The sequence below is a fragment of the Asparagus officinalis genome, chromosome 6 (assembly GCF_001876935.1).
Source record: "Asparagus officinalis chromosome 6, Aspof.V1, whole genome shotgun sequence".
In the NCBI taxonomy this organism is placed as follows: Eukaryota; Viridiplantae; Streptophyta; class Magnoliopsida; order Asparagales; family Asparagaceae; genus Asparagus; species Asparagus officinalis.
In genome coordinates, this window is record NC_033799.1 from 62,965,770 (window position 1) to 62,991,578 (window position 25,809).

Sequence of the window (25,809 nt, forward strand, 5' to 3'; positions counted from 1 at the left end):
ACCCGGAATCACTCAAATCCGAGTTCGTACGAAGAAGCTACGGGGAAAACAGTCGAATACACCTATGGACGCCTCGGAGTTCCGAAACACCCCCAGGGGTGTCTCGGAAAATCCGAGACACCCCTAGGGGTGTCTCGGAATTTCCGAGACACCCTAGGGTGTCTCGGATTTTCCTTTGGAGACACCCCAAGGGTGTCCCAGATCTGTGCGGACACCCCTGGGGTGTCCTAGATCTGTGCGGACGCCCCCCCTCTTGTTTTCCTATAAATAGGACCCCCTTACCTCATTTGGAAGGATCTGGATTTTTGGAGAGCCTCGGCGAAGCCCTGCTGCAGCAAACACTGATCGAGCACTTCAACCGAGGAGGAGAGGTCTAAATCAGCCTTCATCACCCGTTCTCATCCTTCCTTAGTATTAGCCTTTAGCGTTAATACTAAGAAGAGCTATTACCTCGCTTTAGCCGAGGTATACGCTTAGAACTTCTAGATCTCACGCGGATCGACGAAGTTCTGTCCGATATTTCTGGATTAGAAGTTTCTAGATCTCACGCGGATCGACGAAACTCTGTCCGATTTATCCGGACCGGATCTGATTGCCCCGGTGGTCCACGGATATCAACATCCCCGTCACAGGCCAAAGACCCACGCAAGCGAGACCGCACCAAAACGGGATCTCGTGTTTATTTTCGATAAAGTTGTAATCTTTGTTTTTGTTGCATTCTTGTTGTAACGTTTAAAGTTGTAACAGATTCAAAAGCAATGAAAACACCGACTTTCACCGAAAACAAGCTGGCGACCACAGTGGGAGCCAACGGCATCGCAACCGACGCCGTCGTGACGCAACCGGCCCTCAAGATCCGGGTGAACGAAGAGGTCGAGTACGAGTTCGACCAGCAGAAGTACGAAGAATACCTCTCTTCCTCCTCCTCCAGATCCGCCTCTCCAAGTAGGCGAAAGAAGGCATCCTCCTCCAGAGTCGTTCGTGGGACCTTCGGCTCAAAGACCCAAGATCCCTTAGCCATCGCTGCACTTGCACCACGTGGCGACTCCGCGTTGCCCAACGTGGTCAAGATCGCAGATCTGGGCTCCTCCCCTAAGAAGGTGGCTACTGAAGGCGCTCCAGCTATATCAAAGAGGGCACTCCAAAGGCGGCGTCAACGTCTTGCTCGTCAAATGGCCAAGGCTTTGGAGCCTATGGATGGGGTCCGCTACAGCGAAGATCTCAAAGCGAGACAACGCCAAGAGCAACAAAGGTATATAACCAGCCCCTCCTCTCAAGCAGGAACAAACAAGTGGGTGCGTGTTACAAGGAACCGCTCCACTCTTGAAGAGAGAATCAGGAAGCGCCGTGCACTCCTTGCGCATGCCCGAGCTCTCTTGAAGAAAGCAGAGGAGATGCAAAAAGAAGAGGCGGTCAAGACTCCGCCAAAACTCAAACAGACGTGGGTGCTAAAGGCGAACCCAACGCCTAAGACAAAAGTGAAAGAAGTTGCTGCCCAACCTTCACCAAGGCCAAATCCTGTTCCCCTTACCCCGGCACCTCCGGTAGGGTCAGGTATGAAAACAGACCCTTCAACCTCCAAGGTTCCTGTGAAAGGTCGCCTCGGTCCCTTACCAGGGAATCGAGGTAAAGTACCTATCAAGGAGCGCTTGGGTCCATTGAAAGGTCACCAAGTTTCAAATCAAACTGGGGGTCGAATTAATCCCCCCACGAAAGATGAGAAAGGGAAAGCCCCTATCACCGACCGCATCGGATTGCGAGTCGAAATACAAGAGCCCGTTCAATTTTTATGTTCACAAAAACGTAAACTTGAACGGGCCACTTTTGAGAAAACTAACAAAACATCCCATGCCAAAGGGGAAGCACACTCATCTGAGGATGATGGTGTTTTACCAAGGAGCACATGCCAACACTCTATAGGTTGCTCCAGTTACCAAGCTGATGAGCTGTACTATAGAGCTGGTGGTATGGGGAAATCTCGAAAGAAGTATGTGCAGGACATGGAGTCTCGCTGCCCGTGCGCCAATATAATCAAGGCAGTGCTGTCAGAATGCTCTTGTGCTCAAACCCCAAGGAGAATTTCAGTATTTGACAGAATTTCCACCGGAACGTCTGAAGCTAAGCCTAGGCGTTTCCAGCGAAGAAGAAGGATAGTCAAAGACAGAGAATTCCCGAAGGTCACCATCAACATGGCCAGCAAAGGAGCATCGACAGGGGACAATCCCGAGTCAATCCCGTTGGTACCCTGGTATCTAACTCACCTACAGTCCGGGACCATTACACGAGGGACTTATGGTAGAATCCGGACGAGATCACCATCAGAAGACGAAGCATCAGATGCCGGCTCCGCGATTGCTTCGGACAACACAGTATCTAGCGAAGGACAACCCCGCGAGGTACTCATGATCAGTGCCGAACAAATGAACAAAATGCTTGAAGACGCCCTAGCTCGGCAGAAAGAAGCTTTCAAATTCGAGATGGAAATGACCCTACAGCGGATGAGGGAGATGCACGATCAGCAACTCGCAGCTTTGACAACTCATCAAGAGGAGCCCACTCGACCCAATCATCAGAACCAAGAAGAGAATGAACGGGAAGGGAATAATGTCATCATTCCCCCTGTCAACAACGACAACGGAAGTGGTCCGGTAGATGATAATGCCAAAGAAGACCACATTACCTCTCCCCAAAACCACTCGAAAATAGAAACGAGTGAAGACAAAAAGATGAAAGACTTGGAGAGCAAAATCAATGCATTGATGAATGCTCAAGAGGTAAAAAGGTCAGGTATACCGTGTCCATATCCAAGGGAGTGGGAATCAATTCCATATCCGGCAAAGTTCAATCTCATTAACTTTACGCCGTTTGATGGAAAGGGTTCCCCTACCCAACATTTAATCTATTTCAAGTCTCACCTAGGAACAATCTCCGGCAACGAACCCTTGATGGTACGGTCATTCGTTGGCACTCTTCGCGGAGCGGCCTTCGATTGGTATCGTCGCCTCAAGCCGGGGAGCATCGGCAGTTGGGACGACATGGAGGACATGTTCTTGACGAACTTCTTTGATGATGACACTGAGGTCTCGATCAGCACTCTGTTTGAGGAGAAACAGAAAAATGGTGAGACAGTCGAAAACTTTGTGAAAAGGTTTCGAAATAAAGCGATGAATTGCAGGGACCCGGTCAGCGAAGATTTCATCCTCGAGACCTGTCACAACAATCTCACCTTGGATATCCTTGAATCTATGGGAACGGCGCCATCAAAGACCTGGAAGGACCTGAAGGTGCGAGGGGAAAGAGCCGAACGATTCATCAAAAGGAAGAAGGCGGAAAGGGGCCAAATAGCAAATAACGCTCCGCAACCGAACTTCACCCCTAGGGGTAAAGGAAAAGCGCACGCAAATGCCGTGAACGCTAATCAAACGTTCGAGGTGCAGGCGCAACCGCAACAGCAGCAGCAAAAGGCGCCTCAACAGCCAAGGTGGCAACAGCAGACCCCGAGGCCGAAAGCTTCGGAGCCAAAGTTCCCGAAAGTTTATTCATTCAGAGAGGACGAAGTTCCTGGTATCTTCAAGTACCTCGTGGAGAATAATAAAATCAAATTGCCTCCAGTTCAGGATCAGGAAGATGCCAAGAGGATTAATGATCCGAAGTACTGTGCATTCCACAGAGCGGTGCACCACCCCACCAAGGTATGCTATGCTCTTAAGGACAAGATCCAGGCTCTCATCGATGTCGGGGTCATCACAATGAAGCAGCCAAAGGAGAAGAAAGTGGGTGCGAATGCAGTGACGATTAGCTTCGGCTCTTTTCCCATAAACCAATTCCAGCTTGAGCCAGTTATAAAGGCAGCAGTAAAGACGGTGAACGATGATCCCCACAAACAACGCCAAAAAGGGCTTGTGCCACACACGGCCCCTAATGGCGAAATTCTTTGGGTTCATCCGGATTTGATCGGAGACGAACAGTGGACTGGGACCTCTTCCAAGAAGAAGTCAAAAGGGAAAGGTAAATCTTGTTATGGGGTGTCCGCTATTCCAGGAAGAGACGATGAAGAAATTCCTGCCTTCCCACTTTCTGAAGATGAACATGAAGCCCTTGCAACTCGGAGCGGTAACGAGTATCATTATAAGTACCCGGATGCTTCCGAGCAATTAGGTACCAACACTCCTCCTTCCAAGACATTGGCAGAACTGGGAATAGCAGCAATCCCCCCGACGCCTGTGGCCACGGAAAGAGTCCAGCAGAAAGAAAAGGGGAAAGAGCCTTTACGTCAGGAGACCCAGAACCCGAGGCAGTCTCGATTCAATCAGCCGATTGGAAGAGACAAACCGGGAAATGCGAGCTCTCCACCTCATTTCGACATCATGGCGCAATTGGCCAACATCCCGGCTAGGATAACCCTTTACGAGTTATTGCGCCTGTCCAAGGATACAAGGAAAGCATTGCAAGAAGCCTTGAGCGATTCAGAAGCTTTTCCTGAAGGACCAGAGCCGTCAGCTCAGCATTGCAATCTCGCGGCGCATCATTTCCCCTGCATATCTTTCACCAAAGAAGACATGCAGACGAAGAACTCAAAGCATGATAGGCCCTTATACTTCACCGGGCATATTGGCTCCAGCATGGTCAACCGGATCCAAGTTGATCGGGGTTCCGCTGTTAGCATCATGCCATTCCGATTGATGCATCATCTCGGAATCTCGACAAGCAAATTAGCCTCCACTGGCACTACGATTTACGGATTCAACACCAGCGGGTCAAGACCCTTGGGGAAGATCCGAATCAAGTGCCAGATTGGGGATCTAAAATCAGAAGTTACTTGTTATGTAATTGATGCAGAAACGTCCTATAACTTACTGTTGGGTCGACCTTGGATCCACGGTAACCTTATAGTCCCGTCAACTCTACATCAGTGTCTCAAATATGTAGACACAAACAATGAAGTCAAGACGGTGGTCGCGGATAAGCAACCGTTTAAGGGATTGGAGAATTACTTCACCGATTCCCTTTTATACGGCGCTGAATCCGATACTGAACCATCGGCCCAAGGAACGGACAGCGGAGATGAAGCTGATACCGAACCAGGGCTTGATTATGATGGTGGTTTTGTTCTTAATGACATTGTACCCATTGTAATCAATCTTGATGATGAAGAATCATCGGAGAATAGTTGTAATTGGCAACTTGCCGAAGAACTATCAATAAACGATGATTTAGAGTATTCGATGTGTCTTGATGAGGTTACCAAAAAGCTTTATGATGACCCTGATTTGTATATGCCTCTTCAATCGTTTTGCATGACGAAAAAGCAGGTACAAGATCCATGCGGAGCAACACTTGTTATCCCCGCGGGAACATGGAGTGGAAAAGAAGTCATCTACGGCAAAGGAAAAGAAGCTCTGATGCCCGATCACTTCTTAAAAGAAGAAGAAGATGAAGATAAACCTGCCCCTCATCTATTCAGATATGACGCAAAAGCGCGCGATATGATGGAAAAGTATGGGTATGACTTCACACTCGGAGAAGGTCTTTTCTTTGGTCGAGGCCCACGAGTTCCACCTCGAATGGCCTATGTACCGAAGGGAAAACCCGACGATTATTATCGCTATAAAAGAGGTCTCGGCTACGTCTCCTCGTCCGACGACGAATGTTGCTGGCAAATCATTGATCAGATCGCTAACAAGGCTAGAAACGGGTACTCTTCCGACTCTTCGGCTGGGGGTTCCGACACTAGCCTTGGCGAGACGTTCAAAAGGTTGATGTCTAATATGGTCACGGTCGATCCTACCGCAATAGAGGAAGACGACCAGATGCCAACATGGGAAGATCCTTGGGTTCACCACCTAAACATGCAGTATGGTGATAGGTTCGAGCAAAGAGAGCCTCCTACCGAAGATCAAGTACTCCAGGTGAATATGGGAACTGAGGAAAATCCTAAACCGATATTCATTAGCGATAGTCTTCTACCCGATGAGAAAGAAGAGTTAATCTCTCTTATCAGGGAGTACATGGACGTGTTCGCCTGGAATTATGAAGACATGCCAGGGCTCGATCCAAACGTAGCAGTGCATCGTCTCAATATCAAGACGGATGTCAAACCTGTCAAACAACAACAAAGACGGTTTCGTCCGCAAATGATGGAGGCAATCGAGTCTGAAGTTAAAAAGCTCATCGACTCGGGATTCATCCGAGAAGAACAACATCCAGAATGGCTTGCCAATATTGTCCCGGTCCTTAAGAAGAACGGGAAGATCCGGATATGCATTGACTTCAGAGACCTCAACACTGCATGCCCAAAAGATGACTTTCCTCTCCCCATCACGGCAACCCAGATGATGACCGAAGAACAACATCAGAAACGCCTCGAAGAACTCGAGAAGCTCGATGAAGAGCGCCTGGTAGCTCAACAGCATATTGAGTTTTACCAAGCTAGAATTTCTCGAGCCTTCGACAAAAAGGTTCGACAAAGGAGTTTCAAAGAAGGGGATTTGGTTCTAGCTGAAAGGCGGCCTATGATCCTTAACTCCAAGAAGAAGGGTAAATTTGAACCCAAATGGGAGGGACCATTCGTAGTGGAGACAGTCTACTCGAGTGGCGCATATCGCCTTGTCACCAAGGACGGTGACCGGCTTATGATGCTGATAAACGGCAAGTTCCTGAAAAAATACTATCCTTAGTATCTTCAGGGTAACTAATGTATCGGGAAGTTCCCAGAAGAATACCACATGGGTATTCTTAGGGATAACCCAGTCATTGTAGAATTGATGAATAAGATATCTACGTTCGAACTCTGAATATCAGAATGTTTCTTCTTATTTTTATCAAAATTCTCTAACTCTTATGAGTTATTTTTGTGAGATGAGATCCAATCCTCTGATAGGTTAATCTTTCCTCACCAAACCATCTGCTGATCAAACTAATTGACGGTGGATCCACCAACATTTCCATCTGCCCGTCGTTGGCATTTCTCAGACTCAACATGTTAGGTCCTAATCACCTAGCATTAAAGTCTTCTTTTGAGTGATAATACGAGTTGGCACTTTCTTTGCTACCTGTATTCTACTTTCTTTGCTTTCAGGTCAAACCTATAAAAGTTAGGACCAAAGCCAAATTCCTCTCTCGATTCCTTCCATGAACGAGAGGTCCACTTTTAATTCGAGCAATCAAACCTATAAAAGTTAGGATTGTTCCCGATCTCGCTTAGTCAAGCCTACAAATAGTTAAGACTAAGACCGAGTCATTCCTTTTCGATAAACGAAAATCCACCTTTGTTCCCTTTTCCACCAAACGTATAAAAGGTCTGGGGAATTTCATCCCGAAGCCTAAGAAGGGATGAGTCAACGCCTAACACGCGTTGCCGGTTTAGTCTTTTACCGATTGAAGAAGACACCAGAATTCCAGTCTGGGGAATTTTATCCCGAAGCCTTAGAAGGGATGAGTCAGCGCCTAACACGCGTTGCCGGTTTAGTCTTTTACCGATTGAAGAAGACACCAGAATTCCAGTCTGGGGAATTTCATCCCGAAGCCTAAGAAGGGATGAGTCAGCGCCTAACACGCGTTGCCGGTTTAGTCTTTTACCGATTGAAGAAGACACCAGAATTCCAGTTTGGGGAATTTCATCTCGAAGCCTAAGAAGGGATGAGTCAGCGCCTAACACGCGTTGCCGGTTTAGTCTTTTACCGATTGAAGAAGACACCAGAATTCCAGTCTGGGGAATTTCATCCCGAAGCCTAAGAAGGGATGAGTCAGCGCCTAACACGCATTGTCGGTTTAGTCTTTTACCGATTAAAGAAGACACCAGAATTCCAGTCTGGGGAATTTCATCCCGAAGCCTAAGTAGGGATGAGTCAACATCTAACATGTGTTGCCGGGTAGCCTATTCTCGTAACAAGGGCGAAGCCTATGTATTCAAAATCATAGCACAAAGTCTTAGAGAATTCACTCTCTTAGCACAACGTTACATGCGGAACGGATTTAGACAATCCGCATGCTAGCCCGATTCAAACGGGTAATCGGTAAAGGCACATCAAACCCGTTGAAGGCTGGGGGTTTGCCAAAAATCCCAAAGTCTATGTCTAACACACATGGCCTTCGGTTACGTCATGGCCGTTCGAGACTTGGGGAATGGACATTGTTGGTCCTATAAATCCTCCGTCAGTCAAAGGCGACCGGTTCATCTTGGCAATTACCGATTACTTCTCCAAATGGGCCGAAGCAATTCCACTCAGAGAAGTTAAGACGAGCAACGTCATTGGATTCATCAAGCACCACATCATCTATAGGTATGGTGTTCCAAGACGAATCATACATGACAACGGTCCTCAGTTTGTCAGCAACGCCTTCATAAGGTTCTGCGAAAAGTTTAAAATTCAGGACATCTCGTCGACGGCGTATAATCCTACAGCGAATGGATTAGCTGAAGCCTTCAACAAGACCATCATCAAACTCTTGTCAAAGATCGTGAAGACCAACAAACGAGACTGGAATGACAAGCTTGGCGCAGCTCTATGGGCCTATCGGACCACGGTGCGCACACCAACGGGAGCGACCCCGTATTCACTGGTATACGGATGTGAAGCTGTTCTTCCATTGGAGATCCAAATACCATCTCTTCGGATCGCTCTTTCAACCCAGATGTCAACCGAAGAACAACATCAGAAACGCCTCGAAGAACTCGAGAGGCTTGATGAAGAGCGCCTGGAAGCTCAACAGCATATTGAGTTTTACCAAGCTAGAATTTCTCGAGCCTTCGACAAAAAGGTTCGACAAAGGAGTTTCAAAGAAGGAGATTTGGTTCTAGCTGCGAAACGGCCTATGATCCTTAACTCCAAGAAAAAGGGTAAATTCGAACCCAAATGGGAGGGACCATTCGTAGTGGAGACAGTCTACTCGAGTGGCGCCTATCGCCTTGTCACCAAAGACGGCGACCGGCTCATGATGCCGATAAACGGCAAATTCCTGAAAAGATACTATCCTTAGTATCTTTTTGGATAACCAATGCATCGGGAAGTTCCCGGAAGAATGCCACATGGGTATTCTTAGGGATAGCCCGGTCATTGTGAAATTGACGGATAAGAACTCTGCATTCGAACTCTGAAGGTCAGAATGTCTCTTCTTATTCTCGTCAAAATTCTCCAACTCTTATGAGTTATCTTTGTGAGATGAGATCCAATCCTCTGGTAGGTTAATCTTTCCTCACCAAACCATCCGCTGATCAAATCAAACGACAGTGGACCCACCAACATTTCCATCTGCCAGTCATTGGCGTTTCTCAGACTCAACGTGTTAGGTCAGAACCACCTAGCACTAAAGTCTCCCTTTGAAGTGATAATACGAGTTGGCACTCTCTTTGTTACCCGTATTCCACTTTCTTTGCTTTCTGGTCAAACCTTCCTACAGTTAGGACCAAAGCCAAAATCCCCTCTCAATTCCTCCAATGAACGAGAGGTCCAATTTCAAATCGAGTGATCAAACCTTCCAACAGTTAGGGTCATCTCAAACTCCAGTTTGGTCAAACCTTCCTACAGTTAGGACCAAAGCCAAATTCCCCTCTCGATTCCTTCCATGAACGAGAGGTCCACTTGGAACAGTCAAACCTATAAAAGTTAGGATTGTTTCCGATCTCGCTTAGTCAAGCCTACACATAGTCAAGACTAAGGTCGAGTCACTCATTTTCGATAAACGAAAATCTACCTTTGTCCCCTTTTCCACCAAACCTATAAAAGTTAGGGTTGAAATTGGGTTTTCTCCTCAATGAATGAGGGGTTCTTTGAGTTCAAATGACCAATCCTATAAAAGGTAATGTCGTTAGAACCTTTCCGATTCTCGGAGTGGAGATCCCACTCTTAGTTTCATCCTTCCGGATTCTGGAGGTGGAGATCCCACCTCGAGTTTCCTTTCCAGCTGAAGATAGAATATAAAATTCTTCCTCTTTAGCACCTCGATTCCACCAATGAACGAGAGGTCCACTTTCAACTCGAATAGTCAAACCTTCCGACAGTTAGGGTTATCCGAGTCTTTCCGATTCTCGGAGTGGAGATCCCCCCTCCCAGTTCATCCTTCCGGATTCTGGAGGTGGAGATCCCACCTCGAGTTTCCTTTCCAGCTGAAGATAGAATATAAAATTCTTCCTCTTCAGCACCGGGAGATAGAATATAAAATTCTTCCTCTCCTCGGACCTTCCCGATGCTCGGAGTGGAGATCCCACTCCCAGTTCATCATTCCGGATGCTCGGAGTGGAGATCCCACTCCCAGTTCATCATCCCGGATGCTCGGAGTGGAGATCCCACTCCCAGTTCATCCTTCCGGATTCTGGGGGTGGAGATCCCACCTCGAGTTTCCTTTCCAGCTGAAGATAGAATATAAAATTCTTCCTCTTTAGCACCGGGAGATAGAATATAAAATTCTTCCTCTCCTCGGACCTTTCCGATGCTCGGAGTGGAGATCCCACTCCCAGTTCATCATCCCGGGTGCTCGGAGTGGAGATCCCATTCCCAGTTCATCCTTCCAGATACTGGGGGTGGAGAATCCCACCTCGAGTTTCTTTTCCAGCTGAAGATAGAATATAAAATTCTTCCTCTTTAGCACCGGGAGATAGAATATAAAATTCTTCCTCTCCTCGGACCTTTCCGATGCTCGGAGTGGAAATCCCACTCCCAGTTCATCCTTTCCGATGCTCGGAGTGGAAATCCCACTCCCAGTTCATCCTTTCCGATGCTCGGAGTGGAAATCCCACTCCCAGTTCATCCTTTCCGATGCTCGGAGTGGAAATCCCACTCCCAGTTCATCCTTTCGGATGCTCGGAGTGGAGATCCCACTCCCAGTTCATCATCCCGGATGCTCGGAGTGGAGATCCCACTCCCAGTTCATCATCCCGGATGCTCGGAGTGGAGATCCCACTCCCAGTTCATCATTCCGGATGCTCGGAGTGAAGATCCCACTCCCAGTTCATCCTTCCAGATACTGGGGGTGGGGATTTCCACCTCGAGTTTCTTTTCCAGCTGAAGATAGAATATAAAATTCTTCCTCTTTAGCACCGGGAGATAGAATATAAAATTCTTCCTCTCCTATTTGACACAACTTTCAACTTCCAATCCGCGCACTTGGTGCATGGGGAATCTTATCCCGAATCCTAAGTAGGGATAAGTCAACACCTAACACGTGTTGCCGGGTAGCCTATTCCCGTAACAAGGGCAAAGTCTACGTATTCGAAGTCGTAGCATTAAGTCTAAGGGAGTTCATTCCTTTAGCACAACGTTACATGCGGAACGGATTTCGACAATCCGCATGCTAGCCCGATTCAAACGGTAATCGGTAAAGGCGTATCAAACCCGTTGAAGGCTGGGGGTTTGCCAAAAACCCCAAAGTCAACGCCTAACACGCGTTGCCGGGTAGTCTATTCCCGTAAGAAAGACGAAGTCTATGTATTCAAAGTCATAGCATCAAATCTAAGAAAAGCAATTTTCTTAGCACAACGTTACATGCGGAACGGATTTCGACAATCCGCATGCTAGCCCGATTCAAACGGTAATCGGTAAAGGCACATCAAACCCGTTGATGGCTGGGGGTTTGCCAAAAATCCCATAAAATCTGTCATTCAGAAGAAATACAGACAAATCACAAAAAAAAAAAAAGCAAATGCGGAGTTTCTATTAATAGGTCAAGTCAAAAGCATACAACAAAGAGCTCATTAGCCCGAAGGCAACTGACGGCTAAGAATATGAGACTTTAAGCTAAAAAGTCTATCTGCATAACTCTGCTCAAGTCCCGCCTGCAGATCTGCGCGGGCAGATTCTTCAGAACAGCTCAAAATCTCCGCAGCTTCACTCTTCAACTTCATCAATCCCTCCTGAGTGGATCCGAACTCCTCGAGTACCCGGTCACGAGAACGCTCTAGTCCGATCAAGTCATCTGCGATAAGAACGGCGGATTCCTCGGCACGCTTCAAGGCCTCCTTCAACCTAGTCGCTTCCTCGCGATTCGAGTCCAAGGAACGGAGTAACTCAGCTTTCTCCCTATCCATCCTCGCCATGTTAGCCATTAGATGCGCAAGGGAGCTCTCGCGTGACTGAAGCTCACGCCCGACGGAAGATCTCAGTTCACGCCACTGCTCCATCCTATGCTCTAACTCAGAGGATACGAAAGAAGAAGCCCCGGTAACCTCCAGTTCCTTCAACTCTCGTATCTCTGACTCCAGGGCAGCGAAATCAGCAGTGAAGGAATCAGCCAGTTCCGGGTATCCTTCTTCCCTCATCATCGTCATGTGGCGAGAGAAGGAACGCCGGAACTGATCGAAGCCGCCTCCTCGGTGGAGAAGCTTCTCGATCAAGCCATTATACCAGGCGGTGAAGAAGCTGAGGTCCGTACGGAAAGCCTCTCCGTCAGGATCAGTATCGGCCAAAAGGCTACGGACACGCTCGTGCAAAGAAGATCGAGATCCTACAAGCAACAACTTGGAAGCTCAGTGAACTATCGAATATGAAAAGGAAAGTCAAAAGGCAAGTTCTGAACATACCGACACCAACAGACGTCCCCTCGGGTTGAGGTCCGACAGGCTCTGGGATAGCAGCAGAAGAAGGTACATCAGCCCCTGCAGGCGGAGTGCTCACACCACTCGGCAGAGACGGGGAGGCACCACTGCTATGAGGACTTTCAACCCCGGGGACTGTAGCAGTATCAGGCTGAACGCCTGGTCCTACAGTGACATTCCTATGTTAACCAAATGGAAATTTGGACAAATAAGGAGAATCGGGATAAGAAGGTCGTATGAATACCTGCAATCCCCATGTCCTCAGATGCAGCCGGAATGCCAAGAGTCATAAGAGTATCGGCCCAAGCTGCTGGTCCTATGATGACACTCTCTTATTAGTCAAAATGAAAATTTAGACGAATAAGAAGAATTGGGATCTGCATACCTGTAGATCCATTATCCGCGGGCATTTGAGGGATGCCAGGAGTCATATGAGAATCAGTCCTAGCGGCTGGTCCTATGATTGCACTCATTAGTCAAAAGACAGATAAACATAGGAAAGTACAATATCCCTGAATCGTATACATACCTGCAAGCCCGTCGCTCTGAGGCAAACTGGATATGCCAGGGATAGATACCGGGCTAACTCCAATGGTAGACGCTGCGATAATCAATCATTCATTAGTCATATGAAATATCGGGCAAGAGGGAGAAAATCAGATATATACCGGTAGATGAATCGGAGTTTCTATTAATAGGTCAAGTCAAAAGCATACAACAAAGAGCTCATTAGCCCGAAGGCAACTGACGGCTAAGAATATGAGACTTTAAGCTAAAAAGTCTATCTGTATAACTCTGCTCAAGTCCCGCCTGCAGATCTGCTCGGGCAGATTCCTCAGAACAGCTCAAGATCTCCGCAGCTTCACTCTTCAACTTCATCAATCCCTCCTGAGTGGATCCGAACTCCTCGAGTACCTGGTCACGGGAACGCTCTAGTCCGATCAAGTCGTCTGCAATAAGAACGGCGAATTCTTCGGCACGCTTCAAGGCCTCCTTCAACCTAGTCGCTTCCTCGCGATTCGAGTCCAAGGAACGGAGTAACTCAGCTTTCTCCCTATCCATCCTCGCCATGTTAGCCATTAGATGCGCAAGGGAGCTCTCGCGTGACTGAAGCTCACGCCCGACGGAAGATCTCAGTTCACGCCACTGCTCCATCCTATGCTCTAACTCAGAGGATACGAAAGAAGAAGTCCCGGTAACCTCCAGTTCCTTCAACTCTCGTATCTCTGACTCCAGGGCGGCGAAATCAGCAGTGAAGGAATCAGCCAGTTCCGGGTATCCTTCTTCCCTCATCATCGTCATGTGGCGAGAGAAGGAACGCCGGAACTGATCGAAGCCGCCTCCTCGGTGAAGAAGCTTCTCGATCAAGCCATTATACCAGGCGGTGAAGAAGCTGAGGTCCGTACGGAAAGCCTCTCTGTCAGGATCAGTATCGGCCAAAAGGCTACGGACACGCTCGTGCAAAGAAGAGCGAGATCCTACAAGCAACAACTTGGAAGCTCAGTGAACTATCGAATATGGAAAGGAAAGTCAAAAGGCAAGTTCGGAGCATACCGATGCCAACGGACGTCCCTTCGGGTTGAGGTCCGACGGGCTCTGAGACATTAGCCGAAGAAGGTATATCAGCACCTGCAGGTGGATTGCCCATACCACTCGGCAAAGGTGGGGAGGCACCATTACTATGAAGGCTTTCAGTCCTGAGAACTGTAGTGGTATCCGGCCCAGCGCCCGGTCCTACAGTGACACTCCTACGTTAACCAAATGGAAAAGTAAAGAGAATCGGGACAAGAAAATCGTATGCATACCTGCATTCCCCCCGTCCTCAGATACAGCCGGGATGCCAAGAGTCATAAGAGTATCGGCACAAACGGCTGGTCCTATGATGGCACTCTCTTATTAGTCAAAATGAAAATTTAGACCAATAAGAAGGATTGGGATAGTACAGTCATCTACATACCTGTAGATCCTTCACCCGTAGGCATTTGAGGGATGCCAGGAGTCATATGAGAATCAGTCCTAGTGGCTGGTCCTATGATCGCACTCATATATTAGTCAAAAGCCAGAGGAACATAGGAAAGTACAATATCCCTGAATCGTATGCATACCTGCAAGCCCGTCATTCTGAGGCAAACTGGATATGCCAGGGATAGATACCGGGCTAACTCCAATAGTTGACGCTGCGATAGTCAATCATTCATTAGTCAAATAAAAGATCGGGCAAGAGGAGGAGAATCAGATATGTACCGGTAGACGAATCATTCCCAAGGAATGGTCTCTCGGTCCCTCTGGAAGTTTGCTCAGCCAACATGTCAGCTAATAAACCGGCATCCGGCTTCGAGAAGCTTGGCCCCTCCATTGCAACATCTGCAGGGTAACCTGAATGATGAAAGATGAGGAAAGCTCAAGAAAATACTTTCAGCAAAAACGAGAAGTCTTCCTTCCCCAGGCTTGAGGAAAATGACATTGAATGTGGACGTACCTGAACAAGGGACTACGGGCTCAACATTATTCATCTGCTCAAGGTCGATGTTCAGATCAATGCCCAAGGACCCGTCGTGCAGAGCGTCACACATTTGTTGCACAAGGCAATCCATGTTATCAGCACCAGGGGACACCGGACCCGGTGGGATTTCGCCCTCTTCGAAGAACCCTGAAGCACGAAACATGGTTACAAATCACAAAAGGTAAACAACCTTGGAGCAAGAGCAATTGAATGTTACCTCCCCCGCCATCGGCAGTGCTCCCTAAGTCCACTCCATAGGGACGCTGACCGTCATGGGACTTGTGGGCGGTCTTCTTCCTCTTCAGGGCACCAACCCTTCGAGGGCCAACAGGTCGAACATGCGCAGGCCTATCACACGTTTCAACGTGTGTAGGAGCTGGTGGCTCATGATCATTGGCTGCCCTACCTAAAGTGACAATAGCCATTTCAATGAAAAAGAGCTGTCATTTATGAAAAAGGAAAATTAAAAGAGACAGGACAAACCGGTATCGAGATCCCCTCTGCCGGTATCTGCATCCACATACTCTTCCTCGGAGGTCTCGTCATCGTCACCCGTAGGGAGAAGTTCTTCTTCGTCTGAGACAAGAGATTTGGCATGCCCTTTTCTCCGCTTCTGAGCAAGCTCAGCTCTGCGACCAGCCATCATAGCAGCCCGGACCGCGTACTCGGACTGCAACTCTAAGAAGCTCCTCACGTTGATGGACTCATATGCAGAAAGGAACCACTTGCAGCTGAGGAAAGTGATCAGTGGCTTACGCCGATACGAAGGAAGAGCAAAACGGGCTCCAGTGCAGCCCACCATCGTCCATAGCCACGCTCGTACGCCATCAATCAATCCTCCCTCAACCTGCAGGCTACGGCTCGGATTCCCGACATACAGTTGGTCATAGCCGAATTGGCGAGCAAAGCGGCAAGGGAGATAAGGCTCTATGTGGCACTGATTCTTCACCCGAAGGACGAGATACCCTACGCGGATGTTCACTAACCACCGGAAGCAACCAGCGTCAAGAATGGTCCGGTCACTTCTGGGTTTCTCCTCATCAATCAGTGTGTCACCATAGCGACCCGAAAAGTGGGGAAAGCACTTAAAGAACTCCCAGCTTTTACGGACTCGAAGCTCTCGCTGAACATCACTGAATTTGGGCCCAATCCATTTACATTTCTCCAACAGCTGCATGAAAGGAACAGGGACATCTACCACGCTGGGCGCCGACATCAAGTCGGGGCGGTGAAGAACGAGCCACGCCATCAGATAAGCGTAAGGAAGCTCGACCTTCGGATTAGTAAGCTCAGTCGATGGTTCAGAACCCCTCTGTGTAAAGCCACTAGCCAGACACCTAAGCCCGCAGTGGATGCTGGCAACCATCGCTGGGAGCAGGGAAAGCTCTCTCCCGTAAGCTAGCTGAACCACCGGGAAGAGCACCCCGATGGGTAGAGCGTCTGAAGGCTGGTGCGGGACAACACATTTCTTCAACCAAAGGACAAGGTAGCCTGCTAGTAGAGTCCGGGGCCCAATGGACTTCTGTGCACGGCAGAGAAAAGAGCGAAACTTGGTCCCCGCAGGAAAAGCTCCCTCAGCATTGGCGATGGTGTAAGATTGAGCCTCAGCCTTTTCCAGCAACTCGTTAATCGCAGAAGGGGTCAATATGTCTAACTCATGAACGGACTCGCCGGAGTTACCCTCCAAGTTCTGGAACAAATAGCAGGCAAACTGCTTCAAGCTGATCTTCTTTTTCGTTTTTGCTGGAGGAGAAGTCAGGACCAAGGAAGTGTGATAATGACAGGTAAGATCCCAGAGAGTGTCATACATGTCCGGGGTATCTTTCTTCATACACTCCAGCTGCTGGTTCGTAGGGAAGTACTCCTGATACGGACAGTCCCCCATCGGAAGACCCGAAACATAATGCATCTCGTGCAAGGCCAACCCTAGCTCACCACCGCTGGTCAGGAAGGTGTTGCTATCGGGCATATAAGTCTCCAGCAAAGCCAAGAAATGGCGACAGCTAACTGGGATTCCGTACATAGTAGCTCGTATGGGTGCATATAACCCACTGCTCTTCAGATCCCTCTCCCAGCGCGCCAAGACGAAATCAGTCATGCGCGCCCACCACCCTTTGGCTAGTGAGGAAGCCCAGCCATAGCATCTGGGCTCTGGTGGAGGTAATCGCCTCCCCAGAAGAGCCAGACGATTACCCACAGTAGAGGCAGCTGCTGACGTCTCACCTGGGGGTGCAGTATCAAGGCCCGTGATCCCTGGTCGAAGACCACGAATAGGGTGATACCCGCCAGAACCAGGGGTCTTGGAATGAGAGGTATATCCACACGGGACTCGCTCAGCATCCTTAGTGAGATCCCAGGACATCTGTCGCCTCACGGCCTGTCTCCTCAAATGGGTAAAAGAATATTGGCGGGGAATTGATGGAATGTATAAAAGAGCTCCTCCATCAAGAGTTAACCAGTGCTCCTCAGGAAGAGTTAACGCAACAGGATCCTCCTTGTGATCTCCAAACAGGAAACTCGGCTTCTTTAAAGCCTGAGTAGAGGCAGAATCCGCGGTGAAAGAGGCATCTGTAATGAGCTGGCGTAAGCAGTGACGCCCTCCTTCCCGGATCAAACGGCAGGAGTCGTCAGAACGATCTTGGTCAAACTGAGGGAATGGGCTAATGACTTGCCCAATGGAAGTGGAGGAAAAAACCTCCCGGCTACAACCGGCATTGGCATGAGCAGGAAGACTACCCGCGGGGAATTCAACTGCAATAAAATACAAAGATGGAGTCAGAAAATCCGTCTCATAAGAAGAATGATAAGCTCATTCACGGAATAATTGGAGAGACGATTTTGAGTGTCCTACACCGGAAGAACGGTATGCATCATCACGTGAACAACGTGGCAACATATACCGAACTACAAGGTGTAAGACAACACAAGAATCGCCCCAATATATCCGAAGACTTGAATTGGCTAAGCAAAACAAGTCTGAAACCTTACCCTCCGCAATATATATAAATTCTCACCCCCGAAGAAAGAGGCCGCAGGGGAAGATGTAGCGGGAACCTCTTCCTCGCTGTGCTGCGAATGAGAACGACTCCTACGAGGTCGAGATCGGCGTGGAGACATTGAAATCTGCAACAAAAAGCAGCAAGTCAGGTACAACATAAGAACACGAAGTTTAAAAAGGGAAACTAAGAACTTTAATTAAAGTCCTATGCATAAATAGGATTTCATAATTGAAGTCTAGTTAAACCTACAAATTTCGTGCATGCGAAACAATGATTGTCATTTTCGCGGCGAATTTTGGTGAAATACCCACAATACCCTCCGTGTTCAAGGCCAAAATTCAGGTCAAGGACACACCCGGTTCGGGTCATGATCGTCATATCCGATCATTTAGCACCCCCGGTACCCCACCATTTTGGTTAAATTTTGCAAATAAACCCTTTTTGCAGAATTTAGCCAATCTTGCATAAAAGCCCCTCTACAAATTTTGCATTTGGCCTCCACATGCATTTATCAAAATTTGATCAGGGGCTTGGGGTTTAGACCCCTTGGATTTCAGCCTCAATTTCACAGCCCTTTTTGCAAATAAGCCCCTCCAAAACGGTTAGGGGCTGTTTTGCAAATAAACCCCTCAAACAACTCCTTGATCCTATTGCATAAAGCACCCCCACATCCCTTCATCAAGTGGACATAAACCCAATACCCAAAATTTCAGTTCCACTTTTGCAAATAAACCCCCACGAAATTTCAGTCCCCTTTTGCAAATAAGCCCCCCAAAATTCGGCCATTTCACCTCTTTTGCACAAAGAACCCCAAAACATTGTGCATACACAACCCCTAGTTTACTACAAGCCTAAAGATGCAATCTTTACAAGAAAAATAAGAGGATTGTAAAGAAGAGCTTACCAAATAAAAAGGGTTTTTCTTTGAGCTTGAAGATGGAGGAGAAAACCCTACTGGGAGGAACAAGTGTTCGGCCAATGGGAGACACCCAAAATCCGAGCTCCTCTTGAAGGGTTGAGGAATCCTTGAGAATGAATCAATGGAGGATAGAAGGATGGAGAGGAAGAACACCAAAACCGAAATTAGAGAGGGGGAATTCGGTTTTGAGAGGGGGAGATTATCTCTTTTGAAATTTGAATTAAAGAGAGGGGGGGGACCATGAGCAAAAGACAAGAGAAGAAAAGGCCAAACAAAGGGGGGGGACCACGGAAAAAGCCAAGACACCCCATGGGGTGTCTCAGCCAAACCGAGACACCCCAGGGTGTCCCGGTTTTGTCGGGACACCCCCGGGGCGTCTTGAGTCTGTTTTGACCCCCCGAACCTTGTTTGGACCCCTAAATTGTTTTCTGAACCCCAAATCACTCCGATTCTTCGCCAATGGTTGAATATTGATGAACTCCAAAAGTCAACCTTTGACGAATCGAAACCCTAGGGTGAACGCCGGTCAATGCGTAACCCTAGGTCAACCCCCACTCAACGGGTTGAGAGCAAAGTCAACGTTTGGCGATTCGAAATGTGTTAATGGTGATTCGAAACCCTAAGGGTCAACGCCGGTCAACGCGTAACCCTAGGTCAACGCCAGTCAACGCGTTGTGAGCAAAGTCAACGTTTGACGATTCGAAACCCTAAGGGTCAACGCCGGTCAACGCGTAACCCTAGGTCAACGCCGGTCAACGCGTTGCGACAAAAGTCAACGTTCGACAATCAAAACCCTAGGATAGACGCCGGTCAACGCGTAACCCTAGGTCAACGCCAGTCAACGCGTTGCGACAAAAGTCAACGTTCAACAATCAAAACCCTAGGATAGACGCCGGTCAACACGTAACCCTAGGTCAACGCCAGTCAACGCGTTGCGACAAAAGTCAACGTTCGACAATCAAAACCCTAGGGTAGACGCTGGTCAACGCGTAACCCTAGGTCAACCCCACTCAACGCGCTGTGAGCAAAGTCAACGTTTGACGATTCGAAACCCTAAGGGTCAACGCCGGTCAACGCGTAACCCTAGGTCAACGCCAGTCAACGCGTTGCAACAAAAGTCGACGTTCGACGATTCAAAACCCTAAGGGTCAACGCCGGCCAACGCGTAACCCTAGGTCAACGCCAGTCAACGCATTGCGACAAAAGTCAACGCACGACAAATCGTAAACCCTAGGGTAGACGCCGGCCAACTCGTGACCCTAGGTCAACCCCCACTCAAAGGGTTGCGAGCAAAGTCGGCATTTGACGAATCAAAACCCTAGGGTGGACGCCGGTCAACGCGTAACCCTAGGTCAACCCCATTCAACGGGTTGCAACCAAAAGTCAACTTTTGACGAATCAAAACCCTAAGGGTCCACGCCGGTCAACGCGTACCCTAGGTCAACGCCGGTCAACGCGTTGCGACAAAAAGTCAACACACGGTGATCCGAAACCCTAAGTCAACATGATGTGACGGAGGTAGTTCAAAGTCAACTCAATGACACGAACCAAATTCAATTCATCAGTTCAGACTCGGGACTCCGACGACGGCCAAGCGATAAACGCAATGCCGGAAGAACTTCGGCTATTCGTCAAAGCATCGAATAAACTGAAAATCAAAGGAGCCAAGAGTTGAAGCTAGCTACAGGTCGTGATGCCGACTGAAGGCCAGACCAATCATATCCAAAGTATTCCAGCCTCTTCTATAAAAGAAACGAGTCCGGAACACTTTGGAGGGGGTATCTGTAGGCATCGAAAATTGCCTATAGGTCTCCACAAACAGTTCAGTGTTAAAGAACAACGATGAACGTCACCATCCGATAAGTGAATCGACGAGTTACGTGAGCGGATAGGACTTCGGAATCACGAAGACCCGGACCAATCGGGAAGCCCGGCACTGTTCACAAAAAGGACAACACCCTCCGTGCCTCGACCACTCTAAAGACAATCCAACCATCAGAGCGGATCGAACTCTTCGTCACGCATCCAACGCACCCGGAATCACTCAAATCCGAGTTCGTACGAAGAATCTACGGGGAAACGACCAAAACGCACCTACGGACGTCTCGGAATCCCGAAACACCCCCAGGGGTGTCTCAGAAATTCCAGACACCCCTAGGGGTGTCTCGGAATTTCCGAGACACCCTAGGGTGTCTCGGATTTTCCGAGACACCCTAGGGGTGTCTCGGATTCTTGGAGACACCCCAAGGGTGTCTCAGATCTGTGGAGACACCCCAGGGGTGTCTCGGATTCGTGGAGACGCCCCAAGCCCCCTATTGCCTATAAATAGACCCCCTTACCTCATTTGGAAGGATCGGGATTTTTGGAGAGCCTTGGCGAAGCCCTGCTGCAGCAAACATAGATCGAGCGCTTCAACCGAGGAGGAGAGGTCTACACCAGCCTTCATCACCCGTTCTCATCTGATCCTTAGTATTAGCCTTTAGCGTTAATACTAAGAAGAGCTAATACCTCGCTTTAGCTGAGGTATACGCTTATAGCTTCTAGATCTCACGCGGATCGACGAAGCTCTGTCCGATATTTCTGGATCAGAAGTTTCTAGATCTCACGCGGATCGACGAAACTCTGTCCGATTTATCCGGAACAGATCTGATTGCCCCGGTGGTCCACGGATATCAACATCCCCGTCACAGGCCAAAGACCCACGCAAGCGAGACCGCACCAAAACGGGATCTCGTGTTTATTTTCGATAAAGTTGTAATCTTTGTTTTTGTTGCATTCTTGTTGTAACGTTTAAAGTTGTAACAGATTCAAAAGCAATGAAAACAGCGACTTTCACCGAAAACAAGCATAGTGGAGAGGATTTGGCACATTCTAAAAAATGATTGTGTTTTACATTTTAGGAATTAAACATTTCAAAGATTTTATTGAAACGAACACTAACTATAGAATCTAAAAATCCAAAAATGCCACTTTTTGATCCTAGACATTGTAATCCGCCCTAAATGCCAAAAACAATTATGAACCGAACAACCCCTAAGATCATCATGCTTTACTAGCATTATCGCACGTGCATATGTACGTGCAAGAGGCATAAAACTTTTTTAATGAATTCCTATGTCTCAAAATGCATCAGAGGTTCGATTATAATTATAATGTGATGATATCTTAAATCTAAGGAAAGTATTTTTTTTCTTCTTTAGGGAAATGAACCGAACAACCCCTAAGATCATCATGCTTTACTAGCATTATCGCACGTGCATATGTACGTGCAAGAGGCATAAAACTTTTTTAATGAATTCCTATGTCTCAAAATGCATCAGAGGTTCGATTATAATTATAATGTGATGATATCTTAAATCTAAGGAAAGTATTTTTGCCTCGAGTATTCTAAAAAATTAAATTTCTATGGATGCTCTCCAGAAAAGTCGAACACGAAACCTTAGAGTACTACTCATAGACAGTTTACTAACTTGGCTAGACTCTCTTGGGTCAAATTTAAAATATCGTTATTTATGGATAGATATCACATGAATTGACAACTTTTAAGCTTTAGTTGCTTAACCACCAAAATCAAAAAAATTGGTGACTATTTGTTTTTACTCTCTTTAAATTTGGTGATATTAAATTATAATAAATAATTCAAATCATCAAAATTTGTATTTACCTTTTACTAGGGGAAGTATTTTTGTGTGGTAGACGGATGGAAGGGATACAATAGTTTTAGTTACTCATGTTTTGCATATGTAACACCTTTTAACTTCTTGCAAACTACAACTAAGGGCCTGTTCGTTTGCCTTAAAAAATGGGAAATCAAAGAAATAGAAAACTATTTCTAAGAAAAATGGGTTTTTGAATTGTTTGGTTGGCTAAAAAAAGGAAATCAAAGAAATGGAGATGAGATGAGATGAGTTGTCACATTATTATTGGATGATGTGAGTGATTTTTTAAGAAAACTAGTTTTGATGTTGTTTGGTTGGCGAAAAAAATAAGGAAATGAATTATAAGAAACCTATTTCCTGTAGTTTTGTTGTTTTCTTTTGTTTGGTTCATTCTTAAAAATAAGAAATGAAATGAGATGAGATGAGTTGTCATTGTATTATTGGGTGATGTGATCCAAGATTAAGAAAAGTGTTTTCACAACTTTTTGGGATGAAAACAAAGAAATGAAATGTTAATGAGATGAGGTGAATTGTTATAATATTTTATTGGATGATGTGAGTGATTTGAAATGATGAAAAGAGATGAGTTGAGTGATGTTTGGATAAAAATAATATTTTATTAGATGGGATGGATGAGTTGTTAGATGAAAATAATATTTTATTAGATGTGGTGGATGAGTGGTTAGATGAAAATAATATTTTATTAGATGATGTGGATGAGTTGTTGGATGAAAATAATATTTTATTGGATGTTGTGGGTGAGTTTTAGGGATGGAAATGGAAGAAATAGATTATTTTGAGATTTCCACCATTTCCATTTCCATTTCTTGGTTTTTAGCTTACGTAATCTCTCTCGTTCATCCCACTAGGGATGTAACTGTCTGTCGATGGCCGTGGCATGTGTCCAGCTAAAGGCTGTGGGTCACGCGTGATCCATCTACGTGTGATACCCCAATACCAATGCATATACACGGTATAGTCAATAGCTATGGGCCTCGTATCCTGTATGAAATCTCACATGTGAACCCACCTGTCTATGTAGGCCGCACGGACTACGGCCCAGTCAGTACGGTGCGATGTAGGGCGCCGCCGACGATCGATTCCTCGTATCCTGGATGAAATCCCACCTGTGAGCCCACCTGTCTATGTAGGCCGCACGGACTACGGCCCAGTCAGTACGGTGCGATGTAGGGCGCCGCCGACGATCGATTTGCTCGACAGGATCTAGAATATGCTGAGAGAGCGTAAACTGTCGTAGCACACGGTCAGGGACATGCATCTCCACGATCTCCCAACAAATCAATGGAACTCTCGCTCTCCACAAGTCGGGACTATCTCGGCAGATAGGTGCAAGAGAATGTATATCGAGCTCCGGCGGTGTATAGGGTCTCCACTTGAACTGAAATAAAGTAAAACATTTATCTTTATCATACAGAAAAACTATAATATTCATACTTCTTGAGTTTTATATTTACCTGTTCATGCTGGAGGCCATCAAGCTCATTTCGGTAAAACTGACGGTGACGCGTCGCTGATTTGTACTGAGCGTATCGCACGTTATACCTATATGCAGAATAGCGAATATATAAGTACAAATATTCAGGTTACGAATGAAATATGTGTGTGTACAATTATACCTGTATGCCAACGGATACTGCCCCTCTAAGTCACGGTGCATAAGTAAAGTGGGTCGTCCAATATGAATGCGCTCCCATGACCAAATCTGTATTAATGTGCAGCATCCCTTGAATTCTTTATTCTGCATCAGGGATACTCTACTCAATTCTCGATACAAATATGCCAACACCGCACTGCCCCACGATAGTGCGCCGCATACACCAAAATCCTCCAGCAGTGGCAGCCATCGTGCATGTACGAGAGTCTTGCTCGCATCAGGAAATAGTACGCACCCTATCATGTGCAATATGTATGCACGAGCATGAAACTGGAGCGTCTCATCAGAGGCATCCTCTGGTATGTCGCCCTGAAATGTCTGACGAAGCCACGATAGCTTCATCGCACCACTCCTCAAGTCGGGAACCTGTCCAAGAAGCCGGGCACATACCTCGGGCCAACTATGATCATCGGTGCCCGTAACTGGCAGCCCATCGATTCGGAGCCCAAGAATGACGGCCACGTCCTGTAAAGTGATGGTGCACTCCCCTATATGCATGTGAAAGGTGTTGGTCTCTGGCCTCCACCTCTCAATCAAAGCAGTGATAAGTGGCCAATCAAGCCTGATATATCGAACCGTCGAACACTCCCGAAAACCAGCCTGAGAGATCAGCGCTAGAACTCTCTCATCCTCAATGACCCAACCTGAATGGCTCTGGGAATGCTCGATCATGGTGATATCAGGTACGGGCTGCACGTCAAAAAGAATTGATTAAGTATAATGCGAAAAATTAAAATTAGTGCCAATGCTAACTAGCATATACAAAAGATGTTTTACCTATCCTGAGCCAATATAATCTGAAACGTGGCTCGCCTAGAGGGTCAAAACGTCGGGGCGTCTCGGTCCCGGATCCATAATGAATATAACTGAGAATTATATTAGAAGACAATGCTCAATGTGTTAGATCTTTTTGTTAAAATACTCATCTAGTTATATATAAACAACAAACGAATGCGCAACGTGAAGAAAGCAATAACTTGAAACCAAACATTAAATTTATATAACATAGTACGATACAAATGAGATACAGAAACAAACAACTCACGGAACTGCTACAAATTACAATCACAAATGACACACGGAAACAAACACAGAACGAAACCCCTAGCATTTAACAATCTGAAACCACTACAAATTACAACATCAACGCCTAATCCTAACTGGACAATTATTTTTCTTATGGCCCGGTTGATCGCATCTACTACACTTATTTCTCCTCCTAACTCCTTCACGACCGTCATCCATACAATTTCTAATTCGTACGGAACGAGGGCGGCCCGCCGACCTTTTAACCAAAGGAGGCAATATCAGTGGCCCGTCTTGTACCCAATATCGACTATCATATGGTGGACGAAAATACTTTTTGTATGTTTGTCGATAGTTATAAGTAGAATACCAAGCCTCGACGAACTCATAGTGTGAAATCCTCGCACCACCTTGTAGATTAGAACAAGCTGCGACAACATGTGAACAAGGAATCCATTGTAATTGCGGTACGTTGCAAGTGCACGTACACGAGTGATCC

The 25,809-nt window shown here is 47.0% G+C and overlaps 1 long non-coding RNA gene and 1 pseudogene across 1 annotated transcript; one reads left to right on the forward strand and one right to left on the reverse strand.

Moving 5' to 3' along the window:
• LOC109845350 lies at positions 12,808–13,131 on the reverse strand. Its single transcript, XR_002248319.1, has 3 exons — positions 13,059–13,131; positions 12,915–12,986; positions 12,808–12,845 (listed from the first exon to the last, which is right to left on the reverse strand). It is a non-coding gene; the product is annotated as an uncharacterized LOC109845350 (long non-coding RNA).
• Positions 24,955–25,809, forward strand: part of LOC109846241 — a 22,014-nt pseudogene continuing 21,159 nt past the window's right edge.